At 50.1% G+C, this 19,913-nt stretch overlaps 1 pseudogene; it reads left to right on the forward strand.

The window, feature by feature from the left end:
- Window positions 1-1,315: 1,315 nt before the first annotated feature.
- LOC142261437 (U2 spliceosomal RNA) lies at window positions 1,316-1,521 on the forward strand (annotated as a pseudogene).
- Window positions 1,522-19,913: the final 18,392 nt, after the last annotated feature.

Raw genomic sequence — 19,913 nt, forward strand, 5'->3', positions numbered from 1 at the left:
TGCTGAAGACTTGCTCGTATTCTTGCACTAGCCTGTAGACCCCCTTCTTGTGATGTGAAGGTGTGGAGTCAGTGCCTACGTGTAATTCCTTACACCACTCCTCTGGCTGACTTGGTGAGCTGTCACTGAATGGGTGGGCTGAAGCAATGGTGGATGCTGCTGTTTGGATAGCATGTGTATCTACTGAGAACAGCTTATCAATGGTGGCAAATCGGAGCAGCTTAATCTCTTGCTCTCCGCAGTTCAACACTCTCATGGGCACTCTTCCCTTCCATATTAATGAATAAAACTATGATGTAAATAGCATATAGATACCCCACAAATGCAGATAAAAGTAGGTTATGGGAAAAGGGGGAAGAGAGAAACAGGAAAATAGTGGAATAAAGTATACCTTCCAGGTGGGAGAGGAAATGGCAGCACAGCCAGTGGAGGTGAAGCAAGGGGAGCCTGCAACTAAAGAGTTGAGAGCGTTATCACATGGTGACTGAGCCTGATTGTAACGGGAGCATAGAGGTGCCGATCCTGTCTTACCTGCGTTGGTGTAGAAGTGGGTGTCCTGTGGTGGAGTCAGCTATGTGCAGTGGTGGCCGTGGGTTCTTTTATGTGCGACCGTAGTAATAACTGCGCCCACTTCCTGTATGGGAGTGGAATGCAGTGAGGGTAATGGAACGCACGCCTGCGCATTTGTGTTTAACGTCGCGCATGTGCAGAACGGAGAAAAGGCTGCGCTCACTTCCTAATGAAAGGGAGTGAGACGCATCTGGGAAGGGAAGGGAAAAGATTAGGGTTTGGGGATGATGAAAGGGCTTTCTACGGGCAAGGATGGCAAAGGGTGGCAGTGACGGAAAGTCAGGCAGCCTGTCCTGTCCTGTCCTGTCCGTCCGTCTTTTTGTATCATGAATTGGAAAGACTGCAAGGGGGAGGGGAGGTGCTTGTGTCCAAAAGGAGGAGTTATTCAGATTCATTGCAGTGGGCGGCGGCTGCAAAAAGCACCATTCTTCTTGTTTTTGCTCTGCAAAACAGCCTTTTCAAGGGTTGGCTTGGGTGACAAAATGTCTTCTGTAGGCGTGGGTTTGTCTCCCTCTCCCTAAGATGTGTCCGGTATAGGCCAGGGTGCCACTCAAGGCCGTAACCAATTCGGGTTATAGCTTCTCGGCCTTTTGGCTAAGATCAAGTGTAGTTTCGGAGGACGCTACCTTGGTCGGTACTGGAAGGTGCCTGGGATTGCACGTCTGCCGGCCTTGAGGAAGTGTGTGCGCCTTCTGGTGACACATAGCCCTCTTGTGCCTGGACGGTTCCCAGGCAACGGGAGGCGATCACCTTTGTTATTTTGAAGTCCTACTGATAAACAGAAAAAAAAAAAATTAAATCTGTTCTTATCAGTTTAATATCTGATACGTCCCCTCTCTGGGGACCATATATTAAATGGATTTTTAGAACAAGGAGATGGAAAAAATCTTGCTCTGTCCACTGCACGCATTGACCTGGTATTGCAGTACCTCCAGGACCGGTGCACCCCTTCTTAACCCAGTTTCCAAAAGCAGAACTCAATTCACCTGATTCAAATGAGCCCCATTAGTGAATTGAAAGAAAGCAAAAACTTTATATGCACCTCAATTTGGCCAATTCACTTTTCACACTTTCACCCTTTTTTTTATCTTTCACACCTTTTACTTGCTTTATTGATGCAAAAAGCTGTGCCAAATAGCAAACTCATCTCCACTCAACTTGACCAACTCTGCTATGTCCCGTGCAGTATCTTATTCTCAGTCTTATCTAGATCATTTGCAATTGAATAGAATAGATCCCTTTTGGCTGCTTATGACTGTGTAAAATATGTAGTTTTACTGGGCTGGGATGAGAGAATCCATTGAAGCATGGTGTAGGGATTGTGGTTCCTGTGTGCTAAGAAGAGAGGCTGGCACCAGCCAGAAAGCCCCATTGCAGCCAATAATCACTTAATAACTTTTTCAACTTGTCATCATATGGGAGGCCTTCCATTCCTTGTAGTAGTCTAGTTGCCCACCTTTGAACTGACTCTAACTTCTGAATGTCCTTATTAAAATGTGGAGCCCAAAACTGGTTCCCATATTCCAGATGTAGCCTTACAAGTGATTTATAGAGGTGTAACAATACGTTGGGATCACGGGATCTAATCTCCCTTTTTATACACCCTAAAATCTTGTCCCAAGCAGCATTCCATCAGCCTCTGGAAGGTTCCTGGCGCATTGCACAGCTCGAAGGGCATGCTTTTGAACTCGCAGAGACCCATAGGGGTGGCGAAGGCGGTCTTCTCCCAGTCTGCCTCAGCAACGGACACTTGCCAATAGTGACTAGTGAGATCAAGGGTAGAAAAATAATTTGCAGTTCTCAATGCAGCTAGCGATTCCTCAATACGGGGAGTGGTGCCGTCCTTCTTTTTTAACAGGATCAACAGAGCTGCCCAAAGGCTACAACTGTCACGGATAACCCCAGCCGCCTTCATGTTGCTCAACATGTCCTTGGTACACTGGCAATGTGAAGGTGGTATTGGCTTATAGCTCTCTTTGATGGGTGGGTGTGCACCTGTGGGGATGTGGTGTTGGACCCCTTTTATTCCCCCAAAATCTAGCGGGCTTCCCACCGGTAACCCGCTCCCCAGCTTGGATGGATGCTGAGGGAGCCCCTTTTGCCCGCAGGCTCTGGCCCTGGGAACTGTAGCCTTGGCGGTGACTGTGCTTCCCTCTACGGTGTGAGCTGTTGCCTTCAATCGGGTCTTGACTGCTGGGAAACCCTGGAGGTTCCTGTCGCTAACGGATTTGACCGGTTTTACGGCGACTCCTAGCCTGGTCGGGGTCCGTAGGCCCTGCCGGATGGTGCTGGCTTCTCTTCACTCCCCGATCTGGTACCGGCGGGCCACCGCCCATCCCCGGTCCGTACGGTTCACTCCAATCAGCCTCTCCTGCAGAAGGTCACCACCGTCTGCCAACCTTGCTGAGTGCCCGGGCCACACACCCGGACACGGTCAGTCTCCTCTCCTCTTCACTTCTCTAACTCCAAAACTGATCTCTAATCTGACTCCTTTTCCCGCCTCCAGGACTGTGAACTCCTCGGTGGGTGGGATCAACCGCCTGGCCCACCCCCTGGTGTGGACATCAGCCCCTGGAGGAAGGCAACTAGGATTTGTGTTTAGCTTCGGTGTGCCTAGCCGGAGTGTAGAGTGTGTTGGTGTAGTACCTGTGACGACCTGGCTTGTCCAGGGCGCCACATTCCCCTATAGTAAAATGCAGACCGTCCGCGGGCTGCCCGTCCATCACCGGTTTTATTTTCACAACTGAAAAAGAATAAAACGGTAAAACATGTAAAAGCATCATAAACATTTTACAACGGTACAGCTTCCGCTCTTCTCCCACCCAAACAACCTGGCCCTGATGCTGCCCCTAAGAAGCGGGCAGCACCCCTTGACCCCAGTCCAGCACCAAGTTGCCCGAGCGGGTTCTGTCTCTTTCAGGGGGCCCACGTCCAAGGGGACCCCTGAACCCCCGGAGGATCGCCACCGGTTACGGTAGTGGCGGGCCTAGGCCATCCCTTTCCTCCAGGCCCATCCTCCCAAATCAGCCTCTCCGGAGGCGGTAACGGTGTCAAGCCAACAAACATTTTTATTTACATTGCACTAAGTTTGTGGTTGCCCTGCAAGTTCTCGGGCTTGTCCGTAAGCAGTTCCTTACGCAATGGTTGCACAGTCCCTACGGGGACAACAGTTGCCGGCAACGGCCGGTTTAATCACGGTTCAATCAGGTAAACTTCTTTGGTTGATCATCTTTACTTATCATTTAAAACTTTCAAACTGGTACACTCAACACATAAAGCCCCCCCCTTTTAAAGAGTAGTTTCCCTGTACCTAAGTGGGGGTCTACCTAGGTTGGGGCGAGTGGACCTTCGGGGTCCGGTGTCAGTGGTGACAGGCAGTGGGGCAGAGGGAACAGTCAGTTCCTCCTCCCTGCTATCATGTGGGGCAGGCGGAGGCGTAGGGGAGCTGGGTACAGGTACATCCCTGGGCACTGGCTCGCGGTTAACCGTTTCCATCATTTCTTCATCCACGGGTTGTGGGAACAGTATCACTGGAAGGATCACCGCACCGTTCTGTGTAGGCCAGTCTGCTGGAAAATCACCCATCATGGTGTGGATTACCTCTTTTTCCTTCTCCACTGGACTGGGAACTGGAGCCTCATCCGCTACTCTCAATGCTGGTGGGCACTTCTTCAGGTGGTCTCGGGAAACCGTGGCCAAAGTCCCCCCCTGGTCACGGCTGATCTGGTAGGCCTTCCCATTCTCCCATCCTGTGGGCTGGACTACATACGGGGTTTTTTCCCATTGATCATCCAGCTTGTGGGCCCTTCTTTTCCGCTTCAGCACTACATCCCCAGGTTGGAAGGAACCGGCAGGCGCCTTCTTGTTGAAGCACTGCTCCTGTTGTCCCCGACTCCGGCACAAGTTCTTTTCAACATACTCCTGGACCTGTCGGTACTGTGTCCTCCGCCGAGTGTCCCATTCAGCTGTCGACAGGAGTGCTTCTGAAGCTTCCAAGCCCATTTCCAGATCCACTGGTAGCCGGCCGGGATGAGCTCTCATCAGGTATGCTGGAGTGCATTTCGTAGAGCTGGAAGGGATGTTGTTGTACATATCGACCAGGTCAGGTAGCTTCTCCAGCCACAGGTTCCGCTCTTCCAGTGGTAACGTCTTGAGGAGGCCCAGGACCAAGTGGTTCATCTTTTCACAAATGCCATTGGTTTGGGCGTGGTAAGGCGTGGTCCGGATTTTCTTGCAGCCGTACAACTGGCAGAATTCCTGGAATACCTCTGCTTCAAAGGCCGGACCCTGGTCGGTAAGCACCCTCTCCGGGTACCAATGCGGTCAACAGAAATAAGCCTGGAAAGCCTTAGCAGCGGTGCAGCCGGTTAAGTCCTTAACTGGGACAACCACCAGGAACCTCGAGTAGTGGTCTACGATGGTCAGAGCGTAGGTGTACCCACTTCGGCTGGGGGTGAGCTTTACATGGTCAAGGGCAACCAGCTCCAGCGGTTGGTGTGTAATGATCGGGTGTAGGGGTGCCTTCTGGCTGGCCTCGTCCTTCCTTCTCAATGCGCAAGGGCCACATTCTCGGCACCAGGCCTCCACAGATTCCCGCATTCCACTCCAATAGAACCGCTCTCTTAACAACATCTCTAGCTTCTTCCACCCGAAGTGCACTGCACCATCATGGTATGCTTGCAGGACGGTGGGCACGTTAGCCTGGGGAATCACCAGCTGGCGGATCTTCTCGTGAGTCTTTGGATTAATCAGCTCGCGATACAACTTCCCCTGGTGTAGGTATAGCCGGGTCCGTTCTTGCCACAGATGTTGGGCTTCAGCAGGGGCAGCAGGGTCTATCCCAGCAGAACCCTGTTCCACTAGAGTCTTGACCAGGCGGACAGCAGGTGCCTGGTCCTGAGCTTCCTGCCAGTCCTGTCGGGGCAGCGGATCCAGGTTCACCCGTTGTTGGTAGACGTGCACCTTCTCAGTGAATGGCCGGTGAAATGCAGGCAACTCGATCTCTTCGAGGTCATCATCCTCTGGCCCCTCTTCCGACAGGTGGGGCATCCGGGAGAGTGCATTGGCATTGACGTTGGTACGGCCGGCCCGGTACTTGATGGTGAAATCGTAGTTGGCTAACCTGGTCACCCACCGCTGCTCCAACGCGCCCAGCTTGGCCGTATCTAGATGGGTCAGCAGGTTATTGTCTGTGTACGCGGTGAACTTGGCTGCTGCCAGGTAATGGCGGAACCGCTCGGTGATAGCCCACACCAGTGCCAAGAGCTCAAGCTTGAAGGAGATGTAGTTCTCAGGGTTCCTCTCAGTCGGTCGGATTTTTCGGTTAGCATAAGCTATTACCTTTTCCCTTCTGTCTTGGACCTGGGATAGAACAGCCCCCAAGCCCACATTGCTGGCGTCGGTGTAGAGGATGAATGGGCGGCTGTAGTCAGGGTACGCTAGGATTTCCTATCCGGTCAGGGCTGTTCTCAGCTGGCGGAAGGATTCCTCATGCTTTTCTTCCCACACCAATGGGGCTACTAGGGATCTACCACCCTTGGTCTGTCCTACGAGGAGGTCTTGCATGGGGGCAGCCATCTTTGTGTACCCCTTAATGAAGCGACGGTAATATCCCACCAGGCCCAGAAACTGCCTCACTTCCCTCACTGTGGTCGGTCTCGGCCAGTCTTGGATGGCGGTGATCTTCTCGGGGTTGGGGGCGACACCTTCCGCACCAACCACATGTCCTAGGTACTGCACTCTGGGTTTCAGCAGATGACACTTTGAGGGCTTCAACTTCATCCCATACTTGGCAAGGGACGCGAACACCTCGGCTCGGTGCTCCAGGTGGGCTTCATACGTCTGTGAGTACACAATCACATCATCCAAGTACAGCAAAACGGTCCCATAGGCAGTCTTCTCTCGGTCTTCCGGTGCCACGGCCACCTGCCAGAGGTCAAGGGTGGAGAAGTAGTTAGCGGTTCTCAGCGAGGCCAGGGACTCTTTGATGCGGGGCAGAGGGTAAGCATCCTTATGCGTTATCTGGTTAATCTTCCGGTAATCCACACACATCCGCATGGTGCCATCCTTCTTCTTAACCAGCACCAACGGAGCGGCCCAGGGACTACAGCTGTCCCTAATAACCCCTGCCTCCTTCATGTTCCTCAACATGTCTTTGGCGCATTGGTAGTGCGCAGGGGGAATAGGCCTGTATCTCTCTTTAATAGGGGAGTGTGTACCGGTAGGGATGTGGTGTTGAACCCCTTTAATCTGCCCAAAATCTAGAGGGTGCTTGCTAAAAACCCGCTCATACTCCTGTACCACCCGGTATACCCCTTCCTTGTGGTGTATGGGGGTATCATCAGTGCCGACATGTAGCTCTCGATACCACTCGCCTAACTCCCCCAGGGATGAGTGGGAACCGGCAGCAGGCGGTGTGACCGGGGGAACGGCTTCATGGATCGTGTGGGGATCTAGAGTGAGCAATTTGGCAAGGGTAGCGTACCGGGTGGTGCATGAATGCACACATATTGGTTTTATAATCTTATTGTATTACTTTATATTCTTATTTCACTTGTGCATATCTCCACCATAATCCTGGCTAAGAAATATAGCTTTTTTTGGGGTACACAGGTAGTAAGGTCTTCTTTCTATTTCTTTAGGGGTGATATAGCCTGGTGGAACTCTAGACCTCTAACATTATATATGCACCCTTTTTCTTTATGGTTCTTGGACACCTTATAACATTCTTCCATACATATATATCTTTCTCATAAATTATAAATAATTAGGCATTTTTATATATTTTATTTACATTTTCATAAATAACTTTTTACAAAGCATGGGGGACATTCTCACATACATATAATTTTCATGTACGCATTCTGAAAATTTACGCATAAACCGTACACACTCCTTTTTGTAACAATTTCTATAACTCATTCGCTGAACTCTCATCCCGGATATTCATTCTTACACCGAATTTCCTGTTATAACACAACATTCATGAATTTTATTCAATTTATTTTTATTTTTTAGGTTTATTAGTAGTGATGAGCGAGTACTAAAAAGCTCGGGTGCTCGAAGCTCGGGCCGAGCATCCCAAGATACTCGTGTACTCGGCCCGAGCACCGAGCCCAATGTTATCCTATGGGAGACCCGAGTATTTTTGTGAAATGACCACCGGCAGCATGTAGAAACCCTAAAAATGGCACAAAAGTCTCCGAAGAGTGCTCAAATGACATGGCAACAGCATGGGGAAGACCCCTTGAAGCATTTATCACTCAAAAGTCACAGCTGTGAATAATTTTGTCCGCGTTTTACGCCATTTTTACGGACTCACCAGAAAACCTTCCAAAATGACACCAAAATGATTTTTCATAGCGGAAATGTTAAGGGCACATACCCAATAGTGAGATAGAGCTAATGTATGTTACTTTTTGAGATCAATACATGAAAGATTTTACGTAAAACATTGTGTGGCACTCCGATGTCCCTGAGAAGAGACGTACATAAAGGCCTCTGAGTCTAATGTGCCCATTTTGAGGAACTGAGTCTTTGTAGTATTTTCCTTTGCCAGGGCAGTCCAAAATTGTGAGGTTCACCAATGCCCCTGCATACAGACGTGCATGATGGCCTGTAAACCTGAAGTGCCCATTGTAAGGAAGTGGGTCTATTGTAGTATAGCCCTTAGGCAGGGCAGCCAAAAATTGGGAGGCTCCACGTTGTCCCTGGATAGAGACGTGCATGAGGGCCTCAAAACATTAAGTGTCCAGTGTCAGGAAGTGGGTGTATTATAGTATAGCCCTTAGGCAGGGCAGCCAAAAATTGGGAGGCTCCACGTTGTCCCTGGATAGAGACGTGCATGAGGGCCTGTAAACCTGAAGTGCCCATTGGAAGGAAGTGGGTCTTTTGTAGTATAGCCCTTTGGCAGGGCAGCCAAAAATTGGGAGGCTCCACGTTGTCCCTGGATAGAGACGTGCATGAGGGCCTGTAAACCTGAAGTGCCCATTGGAAGTAAGTGGGTCTTTTGTAGTATAGCCCTTTGGCAGGGCAGCCAAAAATTGGGAGGCTCCACGTTGTCCCTGGATAGAGACATGCATGAGGGCCTCAAAACATTAAGTGTCCATTGTCAGGAAGTGGGTGTATTATAGTATAGCCCTTAGGCAGGGCAGCCAAAAATTGGGAGGCTCCACGTTGTCCCTGGATAGAGACGTGCATGTGGGCCTGTAAACCTGAAGTGCCCATTGGAAGGAAGTGGGTCTTTTGTAGTATAGCCCTTTGGCAGGGCAGCCAAAAATTGGGAGGCTTCACGTTGTCCCTGGATAGAGACGTGCATGAGGGCCTCAAAACATTAAGTGTCCATTGTCAGGAAGTGGGTGTATTATAGTATAGCCCTTTGGCAGGGCAGCCAAAAATTGGGAGGCTCCACGTTGTCCCTGGATAGAGACGTGCATGAGGGCCTCAAAACATTAAGTGTCCATTGTCAGGAAGTGAGTGTATTATAGTATAGCCCTTAGGCAGGGCAGCCAAAAATTGGGAGGCTCCACGTTGTCCCTGGATAGAGACGTGCATGAGGGCCTCAAAACATTAAGTGTCCATTGTCAGGAAGTGGGTCTTTTGTAGTATAGCCCTTTGGCAGGGCAGCCAAAAATTGGGAGGCTCCACGTTGTCCCTGGATAGAGACGTGCATGAGGGCCTCAAAACATTAAGTGTCCATTGTCAGGAAGTGGGTGTATTATAGTATAGCCCTTAGGCAGGGCAGCCAAAAATTGGGAGGCTCCACGTTGTCCCTGGATAGAGACGTGCATGAGGGCCTCAAAACATTAAGTGTCCATTGTCAGGAAGTGGGTCTTTTGTAGTATAGCCCTTTGGCAGGGCAGCCAAAAATTGGGAGGCTCCACGTTGTCCCTGGATAGAGACGTGCATGAGGGCCTCAAAACATTAAGTGTCCATTGTCAGGAAGTGGGTGTATTATAGTATAGCCCTTTGGCAGGGCAGCCAAAAATTGGGAGGCTCCACGTTGTCCCTGCATAGAGACGTGCATGAGGGCCTCAAAACATTGTTCCCATTGCAAAGGAGCGGGTCTCCTGTCGTTGTAATGTCCATTCTGCAAAGAATGGGCGAAAAAATTTACCACTGGGGGTATACCTGAAACAAAGGCCTAACTCTTGTAACGGTCATCATGGTGGCGCATGAGGAGAAGGAGGAGCAGTCCAGCGATTATCCAAAGTCCAGAAGTGTGTACCCATGGGTGACTGGAGGTACATGGCAAATTCCCGTTACAAACTTTAAATTCCGCTCTCATTTGCTGGTGGTGTGGTGAAGTCTGGCCCAATCCAACCCTTGTTCATCTTGATCAGAGTCAGCCTGTCAGCATTTTCAGTTGACAGGCGGGTGCGTTTATCTGTAATGATTCCACCTGCGGCACTAAAAACACGCTCTGACAAAACGCTAGCGGCAGGGCAGGCCAGGACTTCCAAGGCGTAGAGAGCCAATTCATGCCACGTGTCCACCTTGGATACCCAATAATTGTAAGGCACAGAGGAATGTCGGAGTACAGTTGTTCGATCTGCAAGGTACTCCTTGAGCATCTGGGCAAACTTAGGATTTCTTGTGGCACTACCCCGCACCTCAGGGGCTGTGGTACGTGAGGGGCTGAGAAAACTGTCCCACATCTTAAAGACTGTTCCCCTACCTCTGGCGGATTGGACTTGTGCCTCTCTCGGCTGTACGCCTTGGTTGTCCACTGATTCCTGACCTAGCGTTTTGTGAGGGGAATGCTTTGCCTACTTCCGTGACTATGGCCTTCCGGAACTGCTGCATTTTGGTTGACCTCTCCGCCTCGGGAATAAGAGACATAAAGTTCTCCTTGTAGCGTGGGTCTAACAGTGTTACCAACCAGTAATGATTGTCGGCCAAGATGTTCTTAACGCGAGGGTCACGAGACAGGCAGCTTACCATAAAGTCAGCCATGTGCGCCAGACTCTTAACAGCCAGGACTTCAGTAGCCTGACCAACACGTTGACTGAACATGCTGTCCTCCTCCTCCTCCTCCTCCTCATCTACCCTGTCCTCTGGCCAGCCACGCTGAACCGAGGATATGACTGGTGTGCATGTCATATCCTCAATTTGGCCGGAGATTTGCTCCATGTCTTCATTCTCCTCCTCGTCATAGTCCTCCACTGCACGTTGTGATGAGACGAGGCTGGGCTGTGTGTTATCACCCACACCCACTACTGTTTCTTGCTGCAACTCATCGCGCTCCGCCTGCAATGCATCATGTTTGGTTTTGAGCAGAGACCGTTTTAGAAGGCAGAGTAGCGGTATGGTGACGCTAATAATGGCGTCATCACCACTCACCATCTTGGTGGAGTCCTCAAAGTTTTGGAGGATGGTACATAGGTCGGACATCCATCTCCACTCCTCAGGTGTTATGTGTGGAGTTTGACCCATTTCCCGACGGCTTAGGTGATGCAGGTACTCAACAACTGCCCTCTTCTGCTCACATATCCTGACCAACATGTGCAGAGTTGAATTCCAATGCGTGGGGACATCACACACCAGTCTGTGAGCCGGAAGATGCAAACTGCGCTGAAAGCCGGCAAGGCCGGCTGAAGCAGTAGGTGACTTTCGAAAATGTGCAGACAGGCGGCGAACTTTTACCAGCAGATCAGACAGCTCTGGGTATGACTTTAGAAACCGCTGAACCACGAGGTTGAGCACATGGGCCACGCATGGAACATGTGTCAGCTGGCCTCGCCTCAAAGCCGCCACCAGGTTCCGGCCATTGTCACACACGACCTTTCCTGGCTTTAGGTTCAGAGGTGTGAGCCAGTGATCTGCCTGCTGTTTCAGAGCTGTCCACAGCTCTTCTGCATTGTGGGATTTGTCACCTATGCAGATTAGCTTCAGCACAGCCTGTTGCCGCTTCGCCGAGGCAGTGCTGCAGTGCTTCCAGCTTGGGACTGGTGTGGAGGGTACAGTGGATGAGGATGCGCAGGAGGAGGAGGAGGCTGAAGAGCATGACATTCCGGAGCTGTAGAGTGTGGGTGAAACACTGACTGAGGTAGGGCCTGCAAACCTTGGTGTGGGAAGGACGTGTTCCGTCCCTCGCTCAGACTGGGTCCCAGCTTCCACAATATTAACCCAGTGTGCCGTCACCGAGATGTAGCGGCCTTGCCCACAAGCACTTGTCCACGTGTCTGTGGTTAGGTGGACTTTGGGTGAAACAGCGTTGTTCAGGGCACGTGTGATGTTTTGTGACACGTGGTTATGCAACGCGGGGATGGCACACCGGGAGAAATAGTGGCGGCTGGGGACCGAGTAACGTGGGACAGCTGCCGCCATCAGGTCGCGGAATGCTTCTGTCTCCACCAGCCTAAAAGGCAACATTTCCAGTGCAAGCAGTCGCGAAATGTTAGTATTTAGAACTGTGGCATGTGGGGTGTTGGCAGTGTATTTGCGCCTGCGTTCAAAGGTTTGCTGAATGGATAACTGAACGCTGCGCTGGGACAAGGACGTGCTTGATGATGGTGTTATTTCTGAGTAGGCAACTGCAGGTGCAGGACCGGAGGAGGCTTGTTCGCAGGCAGCATGGACAGGGGATTGGCTCGCATGCACAACCAGCGAAGACGTAGCAGTGACATTAGCAAGCACTGCTCCTCGACTCTGTTGTACTTCCCACAAAGTCGGGTGCTTGGCTGACATGTGCCTGATCATGCTGGTGGTGGTCAGGCTGCTAGTTTTGGTACCCCTGCTGATGCTGGCACGGCAGGTGTTGCAAATGGCCTTTTTAGAATCATCTGGATCCAACTTAAAAAACTGCCAGACTCGGGAAGACCTAACATTTGTACAGGCACCTTGTGTCGTGTTGTTGTTCCGGGGAACGGGTGCCTGACTTCTGCCTGGAGCCACCACCCTGCTTCTTACTGCCTGTTGGGATGCTACGCCTCCCTCCCCCTGTGCACTGCTGTCCTCGCTCTGCATATCCTCCTGCCAGGTTGGGTCAGTTACTGGATCATCCACCACGTCGTCTTCCTCTTCCGCACCCTGCTCCTCCTCCTGACTTCCTGACAATTGTGTCTCATCATCGTCCACCCCTTGTTGAGACACGTTGCCAACTTCGTGAGAACGTGGCTGCTCAAATATTTGGCCATCTGTACATACGATCTCCTCATGACCCACTTCAACATGAGCTGGCGAGAGGCCAGAATGTGCGAATGGAAACGTGAACAGCTCTTCCGAGTGTCCAAGTGTGGGATCATTAATGTCCGAGGACGTGTACTCAGCCTTGTGGTAGGAAGGAGGATCAGGTTCTGAAATGTGCGGTGCAGTATCACGGCTACTGACACTTGACCGTGTGGAAGACAGAGTGTTTGTGGTGGTGCCAATCTGACTGGAAGCATTATCCGCTATCCAACTAACAACCTGTTGACACTGGTCTTGGTTCAAGAGCGGTGTACTGCTGCGGTCCCCAAGAATTTGGGACAGGACGTGCGAGCGACTAGATGTGGCCCTTTGTTGTGGCAAAATTAGAGCTTGCCCACGACCTCGGCCTCTGCCTGCACCACCATCACGTCCACTTCCTTGTTCCTTGCCAACGCCCTTGCGCATTTTGCAATTCTGTGCTGACGTGTATTCACTAGACTTGGGCGTTATATCAAAGTTTGTGCAAATTGTGCACCTGTACGCTGCCACCGACAGGCACACACGTGCGGTTTTTAAATGCAAGCACGGACGCACTAAGAACCTAACAGGTTTTAGGAGCAAAAATTAATGACGAGAACTCTGACACTATCAGCCACTGCTGACTGACGTGTATTATACACTACACTTGTGCGTTATATAATAGTTTGGTAAAAACGCACACAAGTGCACCTGTACGCTGCCACCGACAGGCACACACGTGCGGTTTTTAAATGCAAGCACGGACGCACTAAGAACCTAACACAGGTTTTAGGAGCAATAATTAATGACACTATCTCACACTATCAGGACTGTTTTAGACTGTGTACACCAGCCCCAGATATGATGAAGGCTGGTATACGGTCACCACTAGGAATGGCTATATACCCTGCCTGCCTGCCTGCCTGCCTGTATACTGCTACAATAGTCCTGACAAGGACTCTTTTGGTCACTAGCCTGTATTCCAACCTGGCTATACCCTGCCTGTATACAGCAACAATAGTCCTGAGAAGGACTCTGCTACTGTACTCCGACCTGGCTATACCCTGCCTGCCTGTATACAACTAGAATAGTCCTGAGAAGGACTTTTGGTCACACTGTTTGCAGCCCTGCTACGGAAATAGCTATAAAGGGCCGCAAACCTTTCCCTGAAGCAGCGACCCTCTCCCTGCACTGACTGTCTGGATAGCTGTGAGCAGAGCACAGCGCGCCCGCCGGTATAAAGGCTCGGTCACGCTGTGCAGGCCGGCCAATCACTGCAATTCCACAACTAACAGGGATGTGGCATTGCAGTGGTCTGCCAGCCAATCCCTGCATGAGGGCTGGCTCTCAAAAGAGCGCCAACATGCAGGGATGAAGACCACGAGTACAGCACGAGTATCGCGAGATTACTCGGTCCCCGTCGAGTAGACCGAGTACAGTGATACTCGTGCGAGTACCGAGTAGTAACAAGCATGCTCGCTCATCACTATTTATTAGTAAAATGGCTTACACTCCCCTTTTTTCCACTTTTTTCTTCACTACTTTTATAAAGAAATTTTTCCTTTCTTTATTCTTAATGCAATTTTATATAGCAACACCACCATTTTTTGCCACGAACATAATTTTTCTTGTCCGTCATCCCGTTCACCCTTACAGGGTTGTGGACAGATGCACTTGTCACTACACTTCTAAGACTCAATACAGGGTCTGGAGCTCAATGCTCCCTTTTTGTTTTTTTTTTCTTCTTTTTTTTCTTTTTTTCATTTTGTCCTTCTTCTTCTTTTTCTGATTTTTGTCTCAAAAAGCTGATGAAATTTGAAACACTATACCCCAGTGATTTTATAAATGTTTCTCAATATATCACTTGAGAACTTTTATGGCCGGTATTGTAACAGTTGACCATCCCGGCAGTATTTGAAATACAGCAGTCAGTCCTCTGACGTAGCTCCATATGTGTATATATAGAGGTTCTTCCTCCTTTGATTGCATACTGTTCTTTTTTTGCCCTGATGAAGGAGACAGTGATCTCTGAAACACATTGACCGGAAAAAAGAATAAAGAGATGAAATAATTAACATCAGTTTCCTTTGGTGACAGCGCGGCACGCACCCGATTTTCCTCCTATACGTTATTGCTCTTCTACTAGGGGCTGCGGCTGTCGCCATTTGTAACGTGCATTTAGGGGTTGTGACTGGCACAACCTTAATAGGTGAGTGCAACTACTATTAATTATTTGTTACCTTACCAGGTAAGACCCTAATTTGTGCGTCTGCTCCAGAGTTATTTCCCTGATTATTAATATCTGACAGGCAGTGATTGATCCTGCATTCTCACCTTCCTCTCTGTTGCACATTCTTATTGTTCCTATATGCTCTCTATTTCCATCAGACTTTTTTTGTCCTTCGGTGGGGCTCTAACATATGTGCACCATTTTTTATTTATTTTTATGGATTCCTTTCTTTTTTCATGCTAGCGTTCATTATGCAGTAGTCATTCATGATATATCTTATATTTGTGAATCCATTAGGGCTCTATATGTCTGGTGCATCACATTGGGTCTTTTCAGTGCACAATAGGCACCTTTTTCTGTTATGCTCTGCTGCCACCTTATGGACATCCTATCAGTGATGCCAGAAAAAAATGGACATGTCTCCGTGCAGCAATCACGGACACGCGGGTACGCCGCACGGAGACACGTGCAGTGAAAAATCACTGATGTGTGAGCAGACCCATTCATTATAATGGATCTGCGTATCTCAGTGATTCTGTTATGTTTAAAAAAAAGCACAAACGTACCAGAATCACTGACGTGTGAAACAGGCCTTATAGTGTTTTGATTTATGTATGTATTATACAACTTCTGTGGATCTTGTATGAGTGACTTTTCTTCATTTTATTGGATTGTTTTAAAATATTGAAATAAAGTCACGCTTCCTATGCATCCTTTTGTATTCTGATTGGCTACTATAATACAGTTTTTAGGCACTGAGATCGATACCAGAGGCATGGTCTTCCGCTTACCAGAGGATAAGCTCAAAAGGCTAAGGGACATAATAGAAGGGTTTAGTGCTGTTAATAAGTAGAGATGAGCGAACCGGTCGCGGTTCGGCTCGAGGTTGGTTCGCCGAACGGACCTCCCGTTCGAGTTCGGTTCGTCGAACGTTCGACGAACCGAACTCGAACTGCATAGGAAACAATGGCAGGCAATCACAAACACAGAAAAACACCTAGAAAACACCCTCAAAGGTGTCCAAAAGGTCACAAACAACTCACAACACATGGGAAAGTGACAAGGACATATACTCATGCGAAAACAAAAGAGCTGGACAAGGAAAAAGAGGAGGACACACAGATATATGAGTATATGCAAGGAAACATCGATTCCATTATTGTGCAACTTGAGCCCTGCTCATTTTAGGCTTCCAATCTTGATAAATTGCCTGAGCTCGCCACGTACGTCTTGGGGATCTTGTCGTGTCCTGCAGCCAGCGTTCTCTCGGAACCTGTCTTCAGTGCTGCTGTGGGTCTGCTGGCAGATAAGCACACGTGTCTGTCCACTGACAATGTGGACATGGCTCTCAGAGGACTTTTCTTCCCCTGGGTCAGCCAGGGGACGGGAAAGGCACGCGTATTTTTGAGAGTGCTTCATGCAAAGCATCTTTTTCTTTTTCAAAAGGGGGCTCAATCGATGCCAGTCAAGTGGGGTGTGTGTGGCCCAGTGAGTGGCAACGAGGGAGACTGTGGTTGGAGTCCCCTCGCTGTGTTTCTAAAAGAACCAAGATGAACAAGTCATGGCTCTCAGAGGACTTTTCTTCCCCGGGGTCAGCCAGGGGACGGGAAAGGCACGCGTATTTTTGAGAGTGCTTCATGCAAAGCATCTTTTTCTTTTTCAAAAGGGGGCTCAACCGATGCCAGTCAAGTGGGGTGTGTGTGGCCCAGTGAGTGGCAACGAGGGAGACTGTGGTTGGAGTCCCCTCGCTGTGTTTCTAAAAGAACCAAGATGAACAAGTCATGGCTCTCAGAGGACTTTTCTTCCCCGGGGTCAGCCAGGGGACGGGAAAGGCACGCGTATTTTTGAGAGTGCTTCATGCAAAGCATCTTTTTCTTTTTCAAAAGGGGGCTCAACCGATGCCAGTCAAGTGGGGTGTGTGTGGCCCAGTGAGTGGCAACGAGGGAGACTGTGGTTGGAGTCCCCTCGCTGTGTTTCTAAAAGAACCAAGATGAACAAGTCATGGCTCTCAGAGGACTTTTCTTCCCCTGGGTCAGCCAGGGGACGGGAAAGGCACGCGTATTTTTGAGAGTGCTTCATGCAAAGCATCTTTTTCTTTTTCAAAAGGGGGTTCAACCGATGCCAGTCAAGTGGGGTGTGTGTGGCCCAGTGAGTGGCAACGAGGGAGACTGTGGTTGGAGTCCCCTCGCTGTGTTTCTAAAAGAACCAAGATGAACAAGTCATGGCTCTCAGAGGACTTTTCTTCCCCTGGGTCAGCCAGGGGACGGGAAAGGCACGCGTATTTTTGAGAGTGCTTCATGCAAAGCATCTTTTTCTTTTTCAAAAGGGGGCTCAACCGATGCCAGTCAAGTGGGGTGTGTGTGGCCCAGTGAGTGGCAACGAGGGAGACTGTGGTTGGAGTCCCCTCGCTGTGTTTCTAAAAGAACCAAGATGAACAAGTCATGGCTCTCAGAGGACTTTTCTTCCCCTGGGTCAGCCAGGGGACGGGAAAGGCACGCGTATTTTTGAGAGTGCTTCATGCAAAGCATCTTTTTCTTTTTCAAAAGGGGGCTCAACCGATGCCAGTCAAGTGGGGTGTGTGTGGCCCAGTGAGTGGCAACGAGGGAGACTGTGGTTGGAGTCCCCTCGCTGTGTTTCTAAAAGAACCAAGATGAACAAGTCATGGCTCTCAGAGGACTTTTCTTCCCCGGGGTCAGCCAGGGGACGGGAAAGGCACGCGTATTTTTGAGAGTGCTTCATGCAAAGCATCTTTTTCTTTTTCAAAAGGGGGCTCAACCGATGCCAGTCAAGTGGGGTGTGTGTGGCCCAGTGAGTGGCAACGAGGGAGACTGTGGTTGGAGTCCCCTCGCTGTGTTTCTAAAAGAACCAAGATGAACAAGTCATGGCTCTCAGAGGACTTTTCTTCACCGGGGTCAGCCAGGGGACGGGAAAGGCACGCGTATTTTTGAGAGTGCTTCATGCAAAGCATCTTTTTCTTTTTCAAAAGGGGGCTCAACCGATGCCAGTCAAGTGGGGTGTGTGTGGCCCAGTGAGTGGCAACGAGGGAGACTGTGGTTGGAGTCCCCTCGCTGTGTTTCTAAAAGAACCAAGATGAACAAGTCATGGCTCTCAGAGGACTTTTCTTCCCCTGGGTCAGCCAGGGGACGGGAAAGGCACGCGTATTTTTGAGAGTGCTTCATGCAAAGCATCTTTTTCTTTTTCAAAAGGGGGCTCAACCGATGCCAGTTAAGTGGGGTGTGTGTGGCCCAGTGAGTGGCAACGAGGGAGACTGTGGTTGGAGTCCCCTCGCTGTGTTTCTAAAAGAATCAAGATGAACAAGTCATGGCTCTCAGAGGACTTTTCTTCCCCTGGGTCAGCCAGGGGACGGGAAAGGCACGCGTATTTTTGAGAGTGCTTCATGCAAAGCATCTTTTTCTTTTTCAAAAGGGGGCTCAACCGATGCCAGTCAAGTGGGGTGTGTGTGGCCCAGTGAGTGGCAACGAGGGAGACTGTGGTTGGAGTCCCCTCGCTGTGTTTCTAAAAGAACCAAGATGAACAAGTCATGGCTCTCAGAGGACTTTTCTTCCCCGGGGTCAGCCAGGGGACGGGAAAGGCACGCGTATTTTTGAGAGTGCTTCATGCAAAGCATCTTTTTCTTTTTCAAAAGGGGGCTCAACCGATGCCAGTCAAGTGGGGTGTGTGTGGCCCAGTGAGTGGCAACGAGGGAGACTGTGGTTGGAGTCCCCTCGCTGTGTTTCTAAAAGAACCAAGATGAACAAGTCATGGCTCTCAGAGGACTTTTCTTCCCCTGGGTCAGCCAGGGGACGGGAAAGGCACGCGTATTTTTGAGAGTGCTTCATGCAAAGCATCTTTTTCTTTTTCAAAAGGGGGCTCAACCGATGCCAGTCAAGTGGGGTGTGTGTGGCCCAGTGAGTGGCAACGAGGGAGACTGTGGTTGGAGTCCCCTCGCTGTGTTTCTAAAAGAACCAAGATGAACAAGTCATGGCTCTCAGAGGACTTTTCTTCCCCGGGGTCAGCCAGGGGACGGGAAAGGCACGCGTATTTTTGAGAGTGCTTCATGCAAAGCATCTTTTTCTTTTTCAAAAGGGGGCTCAACCGATGCCAGTCAAGTGGGGTGTGTGTGGCCCAGTGAGTGGCAACGAGGGAGACTGGTTGGAGTCCCCTCGCTGTGTTTCTAAAAGAACCAAGATGAACAAGTCATGGCTCTCAGAGGACTTTTCTTCCCCTGGGTCAGCCAGGGGACGGGAAAGGCACGCGTATTTTTGAGAGTGCTTCATGCAAAGCATCTTTTTCTTTTTCAAAAGGGGGCTCAAACGATGCCAGTCAAGTGGGGTGTGTGTGGCCCAGTGAGTGGCAACGAGGGAGACTGTGGTTGGAGTCCCCTCGCTGTGTTTCTAAAAGAACCAAGATGAACAAGTCATGGCTCTCAGAGGACTTTTCTTCCCCTGGGTCAGCCAGGGGACGGGAAAGGCACGCGTATTTTTGAGAGTGCTTCATGCAAAGCATCTTTTTCTTTTTCAAAAGGGGGCTCAACCGATGCCAGTCAAGTGGGGTGTGTGTGGCCCAGTGAGTGGCAACGAGGGAGACTGTGGTTGGAGTCCCCTCGCTGTGTTTCTAAAAGAACCAAGATGAACAAGTCATGGCTCTCAGAGGACTTTTCTTCCCCGGGGTCAGCCAGGGGACGGGAAAGGCACGCGTATTTTTGAGAGTGCTTCATGCAAAGCATCTTTTTCTTTTTCAAAAGGGGGCTCAACCGATGCCAGTCAAGTGGGGTGTGTGTGGCCCAGTGAGTGGCAACGAGGGAGACTGTGGTTGGAGTCCCCTCGCTGTGTTTCTAAAAGAACCAAGATGAACAAGTCATGGCTCTCAGAGGACTTTTCTTCCCCTGGGTCAGCCAGGGGACGGGAAAGGCACGCGTATTTTTGAGAGTGCTTCATGCAAAGCATCTTTTTCTTTTTCAAAAGGG

The sequence above is a fragment of the Anomaloglossus baeobatrachus genome, unplaced genomic scaffold, assembly GCF_048569485.1.
Source record: "Anomaloglossus baeobatrachus isolate aAnoBae1 unplaced genomic scaffold, aAnoBae1.hap1 Scaffold_221, whole genome shotgun sequence".
NCBI classification, from domain to species: Eukaryota; Metazoa; Chordata; class Amphibia; order Anura; family Aromobatidae; genus Anomaloglossus; species Anomaloglossus baeobatrachus.